This window comes from Mytilus edulis, chromosome 1 (assembly GCF_963676685.1).
Source record: "Mytilus edulis chromosome 1, xbMytEdul2.2, whole genome shotgun sequence".
Lineage (NCBI taxonomy): Eukaryota > Metazoa > Mollusca > Bivalvia > Mytilida > Mytilidae > Mytilus > Mytilus edulis.
The window spans coordinates 119,469,023-119,477,064 of NC_092344.1; the positions used below are offsets into that span (position 1 = coordinate 119,469,023).

The 8,042-nt window shown below is 32.4% G+C and overlaps 1 long non-coding RNA gene across 1 annotated transcript; it reads left to right on the forward strand.

Annotated features, from left to right (window-relative positions):
* Nucleotides 1-579: 579 nt before the first annotated feature.
* Nucleotides 580-1,957, forward strand: LOC139503465 (uncharacterized). Its single transcript, XR_011659109.1, has 2 exons — nucleotides 580-814; nucleotides 1,255-1,957. It is a non-coding gene; the product is annotated as an uncharacterized lncRNA (long non-coding RNA).
* Nucleotides 1,958-8,042: the final 6,085 nt, after the last annotated feature.

Below are 8,042 nucleotides of genomic sequence, written 5' to 3' on the forward strand. Positions count from 1 at the left end.
AATTAAAATAGCGATAAGAAGCGACACTATAATTAATTTAGCGAGAAGAAGCGTCAAGAAGACTATATAGCGACTATACATAAATAAAAAAAATGTCATTGCAACAACTTATTCCCCATAGATATTAAAAAAAACATGCATTATTTTTTATTATAGGGGCGGTTATAAAACATTTTTTATATTACTGTACATTGATAGATAAAAATATGTTTTTATTAAGAAGAAAGGGATTAGTTTTTATTAGATATAAAAAAAAATATATTTTATGCACACGCTAAAAAATGGCCATCAAAACAAAAAAATTTCTTTCTAAAGAATTTATTGAATCAAAACCATGCAATATCATTTCCTTTCTAACAGTGAAATTCTTCTTTTCATAGGGACATATTTGATAGGTGTAGCTTCACCCTATCACATCAAATGAGAATAGCCTCGTGAGAGAATTACGATTCGCTTGTCCCTTGTTAGTTATTGTCGCTTCGTCACTAAATTAAACTCCTTGTCGCTGTTTGTCTCTAAAATTCTTCTTGTCTCTTATTAGTGAGACCAGTCAGTTCGGTCCATTACTTCCGTTTTTGCACTGCAAAACAATCACACAATTAACGATGCCTAGTCCTTGTTGGTGTGTACCTGAGTGTCATTTAAGAGGAGGACTTGCATTTCTAAATGACTTAATAAGAAGGAAAAGTTGGATCAACGCCATGGCTCAAACGTAGATTGTCATGTGCGATGCAATCGTAGAACCCATATCAATCAGCTGTTGTTTGCAAGGCACATTTTACTGAAAACGACTACGTTCAGGAAACTATTCATGGTAAAACTTTATTTTCTTTAAGAAATATATACTGTTATTTATATAATCGCCATGCAAGTAAACCAAAGTCTGTTTGCAACCGCAATTATCGTTTTAGAATAAAAAGGGGGGTGAATTCAAGACGTCATAACTTTTGGGATTACAATTCAATATCATCTGTTTGACATTTTTTGGTTAATACTACAATTGTATGGTTTTTCTACAAGAGATATATTATACTAATAATTATTTTAGCAGTAATTATGTAAATTTCGGTTGTAATGACAAGAATTCATGAGCTATGCCTCAGGCTTTCTTGAAAAATATCAATGACAATGTAAACAGGAACAAAACATTGACATGAATGATGCTCTCCACCTATGTTATAGTTATTTAGGTATGTGTGTTGCACAAGTCTTTCACAAGTTTCAAAAAAGCTAATGTTATAAAACTTTTTTCAGGGCACATACCCACTTTATAGAGACTTGTCTACTGCCATGCATTCCCATCCTATTTTCATGCACCATTTGTAAGCAAGAGACTGAATGGTTTACAAAATTAAAAATCAGGACGGTGTCCCGTTAAACCAAAAGAACTAAACTGGATGAATATTGTAGGAGAAATCTAGAGGAAAGTTTTGATTTGTGAAATTGGTTTTCCTGAACAGATGTACATTCATCCTGCAGGAAAGATTTATAACTGTCCACCACCAACTGACGAGCTAATGTTGAGCTTCACAGATGGAATTACTCAAACACCATAAATGCCTATGTTTTCAGCACAGATTTCACAAATCATGACACAGCTATGCATTTTTATGCCCCACCTACGATAGTAGGGGGGCATTATGTTTTCTGGTCTGTGCGTCCGTTCGTCTGTTCGTCCGTCCGTCTGTCCCTTTTCAGGTTAAAGTTTTTGGTCAAGGTAGTTTTTGATGAAGTTGAAGTCCAATCGACTTCAAACTTGGTACACATGTTCCCTATGATATGATCTTTTTAATTTTAATGCCAAATTAGAGTTTTTACCCCAATGTCACGGTCCACTGAACATGGAAAATGATAGTGTGAGTGGGGCATTCGTGTACTGGGGACACATTCTTGTTTATACCTGTTAAGAGTCGAAAACTAAATATTATTTTTATATAAATAAACATATATTGTGTCATTTTAGAACTTATATTTTTCCAAAGGATGCATGAATGAAAGTGGTGAAATTCATTTTGCTTTGATATATATGTAGATTTGAATTACAATTGTTCATGTTATTGTAATGCATATAAAAATAAGGAGATGTGGCACAATGTAAATATATGATATTCTGTGAGTTTATCAAACTAAAAGGGATAAGAAATGGGTATAAGCAGTTACAGGACTGTACTACTGTACAATCTCCAACAATGAGAAAAACTCATACTGTAAAGAGAATTTCATATTTACAAGTAAGTTTTGTTTTTGCATTGAATAATTTTCTTCTATTGTCTTAAAAGCAAATATGGGAAGTGGTTAAAATGCTAATGAGACAGCTTTTATGGCCACCAGATGTCATTGTTACCTTGATTAAAAACTCCTTTTTAGCTCACCTGACCTGACTCATCACTTGGTTTCGTCGTCCATAAACTTTTACAAAAAATCTTCTCTGAAACTACTGTGCCAAATTTAACCAAACTTAGCCAAAATCATCATTGTGGTATCTAATTTAAAAAATGTGTGGTTAGACCCGGTCAACCGAGATGGCCACTATGGCCAAAAATAGAACATACAGGTAAAATGTAGATTTTGGCTTATAACTCTGAAACCAAAGCATTTAGAGCAAATCTGACATGGGTGAAATTGTCTCTTCAGTGAAGATCTATCTGCCCAGGAATTTTCAGACAAATCTGACAACCCGTTGATGGATTGCTGCCCCCAAATTAGTAATTTGAAGGAAATTTTGCAGAGTTTGGTTATTATCTTAAATATTATTATAGATAGAGATAAACTGTAAACAGCAATAATGTTCTGCAAAGTAAGATCTACAAATAAGTTGACCCCTTAAAGAGTTATTGCCCTTTATAGTCAAATTTTAACAATTTTTATAAATTTTTGTATTTTTTGTTAATTTTTAAAAAATATTTTCAACTGTAAATACTGGGCCATGTTTATTATAGATAGAGATAATTGTAGCACCAAGAATGTTCAGTAAAGAAAGATCTACAAACACATCCCCATCATCAAAAACACAATTTTGTCATTTTATATGTGTCCGTTGTTTAATATGCACATAGACCGTCCAAGGTGAGCGACACAGGCTCTGGTGAGTCTCTAGGTCATTAATACAGGTAGATAACTTTATCATGTTTATACTGAAAAATAATTTTGCTTGGAGGGAGAATTTAAAAAAAGTTCTGTCTTCAAAAGAGTTGACATGTTACTATGTACATTAACCATTATGTTACTTGATGTTCTAGCAATACACACAGAACGGGGACTAGTCAATCTTTGTGAATTATTTTTCATAGGATAGGAGTAATTGAATATGTGTATATAATCAATAATTAAAAATAGTTTTATTTACATTAAAAAGGAAAAGTTCTAATGTCTTAAAAATGCATTTCATGGCGAGGTACAGAAAATATACTGTAAACAGTAGACTATAGATATAGGTGAACTAGGTACAAGAGAACCCTAAATCTTAAATACTACAAACCACCTCTGTTCTATGGAAGATAATGATATAACTGGACTAGAAATACACACAACCTGTAATTAACTGCCTTTACAGCGCTTTCGCGCTTTGATTTTTTTATCTTAGTCAATCAGATTTGACTACGTCATCAGAATGTTAACTTATTTTGTACAAGTTTTAAAATAGAACAAATAACTCTGAATGGATCCTGAACTTTCTATATCAATGTATCAGTACATCAGTACAGGCTTTATATGCAACCTGATTGCACCTCCTTCGGAATAATTCATTGCAATATAAATGTGAATCCTTTTTCACAGCAGAAACCTGACTTGGGTAAAACGGGAAAAAGCTGACAAAAAATCTTTGGACTCTTTTTTTAATTCAGTAATGAAGATAGTTGATATTCGAATACAACATTTTAAAGAACATTTTACCCTCAACAAAAACTATAAAAACCCTATTTCGCGTATCAAAAATAAACTAACAGAACTAGCCAAGGAATTTGTTTTTGTCCCGGCTGATAAAGCTGCTAATAATATCATTATTGTTTGACGTAAATTTTATATAGAGGTTCTGCAAAAGGAAATCACGAATTCACCAACATTCCAACTGACTTCATTTTCAGAAAACGACATCTGTAACAAACATAAACTTTTAGCTACTTCTTTACAAGCAGAACCAAACACAATGAAAGTCCCAACTATGTACTGGCTTCCGAAGCTGCACAAAAAACCTTACAAATATAGATTTATTTCATCTTCCAGCCATTGTTCAACTACTAAATTGTCTGTTTTACTTACTAGTACACTTGGTACAATAAAAAACCTGATAATAAATTGTTCAAATAAGGCCTTTGAAAATAGTGGAATTAATTACTTTTGGAGTGTCAAAAACTCGTTGGAAGTACTTGATAAATTGCATGCATATATTGGTGATTTTGAATCTGTTCAAAGTTTTGATTTTTCTACCCTATATACCACTTTGCCTCATATTCTTATTAAGAAAAAATTCACATCCCTAATTAACTGGGCATTTAAAAAGTCGGAATGCGAGTACATATGTTCAAACTCTTTTAGATCATTTTTTAGTAGCAATAAACAAAAGAACTATGTCAATTGGACATGCTTTGATACTATTTATGCACTTGAATTTTTACTTGATAACATTTTTGTTCGCTTTGGAGATTCCGTATATCGTCAAGTTATTGGAATTCCAATGGGGACTAACTGTGCACCACTTATTGCGGACCTGTTTTTGTATTGTTATGAGTTACAATTTATGACTAAAATTAGCAAAGACCCATCAAAACAACATTTGATACAAAAATTTAACAATACTTTTAGATATTTGGATGATATATTGGCTCTAAATAATGACGACTTCAGTATGTATACTAAAGAAATTTATCCTGTAGAACTTACTTTAAATAAAGCTAATGATAACAATGACCACTGCCCTTTCCTCGATCTTGATATCTATATCATAAACGGGAAGCTTAATACAAAAATTTATGATAAAAGAGATGATTTTTCATTTCCTATTGTTAATTATCCATTTTTAGATGGTGACGTTCCCTTGTCACCATCTTATGGTGTTTATATATCTCAACTTGTACGATTCGCTCGTGTATGTAACAATGTATTAGATTTTAGCGAGAGAAATTTATGTATTACTGAAAAATTATTACACCAGGGTTTTCGATATCACAAACTGGTCAAAACATTTACTAAATTTTATCACCGGTATAAGGAAATAATTCGTAAATATAACTCAACATGCAGACATCTTATACGTTCAGGTATTTCACATCCAAAATTTTATGGAAATATTCTTTATAAAGCACAAAAATGTCAGTATTCTCCTCAGAAACTAACAAAACCTTTAAATAGACTTATTAAAAGGGGATATAGTTACGATACTGTTGTCAGGTCATTAAAGATTGCATATTTTGGCTTTAACATTGATTCACTGATAGGGTCTTTGCATCGGAACTAAACACATTTATTTCTAAAAAAAACAGTTGTTGGCATGACACGGGTTATGTTCTTCTCATATATTTTATGATAGTATGATACTAAACCCCTAACGGGAGGGATTGTACCTGATATTCATATGATGAAGACATAATCTTTCAATCAGTTTAATTGAGGTCTGGAGCTGGCATGTCAGTTAACTGCTAGTAGTCTGTTGTTATTTATGTATTATTGTCATTTTATTTATTTTCTTTTGTTACATCTTTTGACATCAGACTCGGACTTCTCTTGAACTGAATTTTAATGTGCGTATTGTTATTCTTTTACTTTTCTACATTGGCTAGAGGTATAGGGGGAGGGTTGAGATCTCATAAACATGTTTAACCCCGCCGCAATTTTGCGCCTGTCCCAAGTCAGGAGCCTCTGGCCTTTGTTAGTCTTGTATGATTTTAAATTTTAGTTTCTTGTGTATAATTCGGAGTTTAGTATGACGTCCATTATCACTGTACTATTATGCATATTTTAGGGGCCAGCTGAAGGACACCTACGGGTGCGGGAATTCTCGCTACATTGAAGACCCATTGGTTGCCTTCGGCTGTTGTTTGCTCTATGGTCGGGTGGTTGTCGCTTTGACATATTCACCATTTCCTTTCTCAATTTTATTTTGTCAGATATAACTTTTGAAACATGTGCACATGCTATGGACGCCATTTTGTTATTGTTTACATACTGTAAAAAAGCCTCCAGAACCATGATCTGAACATTAACAGTCTCGGAATACTTAAATAAAGTCAACAGTAGTATACTGCTGTTCAAAACTCATAATTCCATAAAAAAAAAAATCAGGGTTACAAACTTAAACCGAGGGAAACACATTAAATATAAGAGGAGAACAACTACACAACACTGAAATGTAACACACAAAGAAACGGACCAAGCATCAGAAAAAATCCCACGATAATAACAAATATAACATCAAAACCAAATACATGAATTTGGGATAGACAAGTACCGTGACACGTCTTATCGCAATGTGAATTTACACTCAAAAATAAGAGAAAACAAACGACGCAACGTTAAAATGTAACACACACAGAAACGAACAATAATATAACAATGGCCATCTTCCTGACTTGCTACAGGACATTTTTAAAGGAAAAAATGGTGGATTGAACCTGGTTTTGTGGCATGCCAAACCTCGCACTTTAATGGCAATGTACAATATAACATTGAAATGACAACATAATATAACAGGACTACAATACAAATAAATAGGAGAACATATTAGACAAAGAAACACATGATTAATAGATAACAAAAAGCATCAGGTTAAACTTGATGCAATAAATTTTCATCAATCATGATAATCTTTATTGATATATATTCAAATGAATTCGATTTTTAAGGAAATATTTTTTTTTAACAAATACAATTTCAGTTCAGTTAAAAGACCGTGCTCAGGTTGTAATCTATTTATAGCCCACAATAAGCTTACCTGTGATAAATGTAAAAATGGACATTACTGTACTTCGTTTATAAAACAATTATAAAAGCTATTGATGGCGATACTTATTCACATAAATATTTGTGGCTTGAATTTTATAAACTGATAACAAATATGAGCATTTCATAATTAAGCAGCTGATAATTCTTTTAAACAAACGTGATAATGTATCTGGTAAAAACCCTCCAATCCTTTATAAACCCATGAATAGCGGTGGTGAAGACTTGTTTCATCAATCGGGATTTGTTCAACTCATTATTACAGGATATTCAGTGAATATTCAATTATCAATATATCTGCTAATGCCAGTAATTAGATACTTAGTAGTTTTTGCCAAGTTTTGGGTATCCAATTTGCACAAATCTACTGTACAATGGATAAAAATTGTTAAACTTTATATAATTCATTGTTATTGCAGCAAACTCTGAAATTGTGAGGCATACTAGGGCTAGTAGGTCAGTTTTGCTGGGCTAGTAGTTCTTCCAACAGGGCTAGTAAAATCATGCTACCAATTAGCCGTGGGCTAGTGAACTTATACAAAATTTCGTAACCCCTGATAATGGTAAATGGAATGCATGTTAAGACCATTAAACAGATTAAATTGTGAAATCTGATTGCCTGGGCTTATTCTTCAGGCTAACAAGCCAGTTAGATTAAATATCGGATTGATAAATTATAATTTGTACAAAAACATTGTTCAAATTATAATTTGTATTTTGACTTTGTACAAATTGTAATTTGTACAAAAAGTGCCTGTACACATTATAATTCGTAAAAAATTAAGCTTAATTTCTCTTATAATTTGTGTGAATTCATTGTAAGTAAATGATTTCTTTGTGGCATGTTGCCTTTACATCATCTTCCCATCCTTACTGTCGAATGGACTTTTAAAGATTATGCATGTCTAACCATTTTACATGACGATCTCATGTTCATGTTATAGCTTCAGATTCAATTCTCTTTTTGTTTCGATAGAAATTTAAGAAAACCCAACACCACTTGTCAGTTGGTATAAAAGGTTGCCAACAATCATAATACTTGATGCATCGTATGTTTGTATAGATACAAGGGAGAAATCATTTAACTTTAAAAGTGGGGTATTATG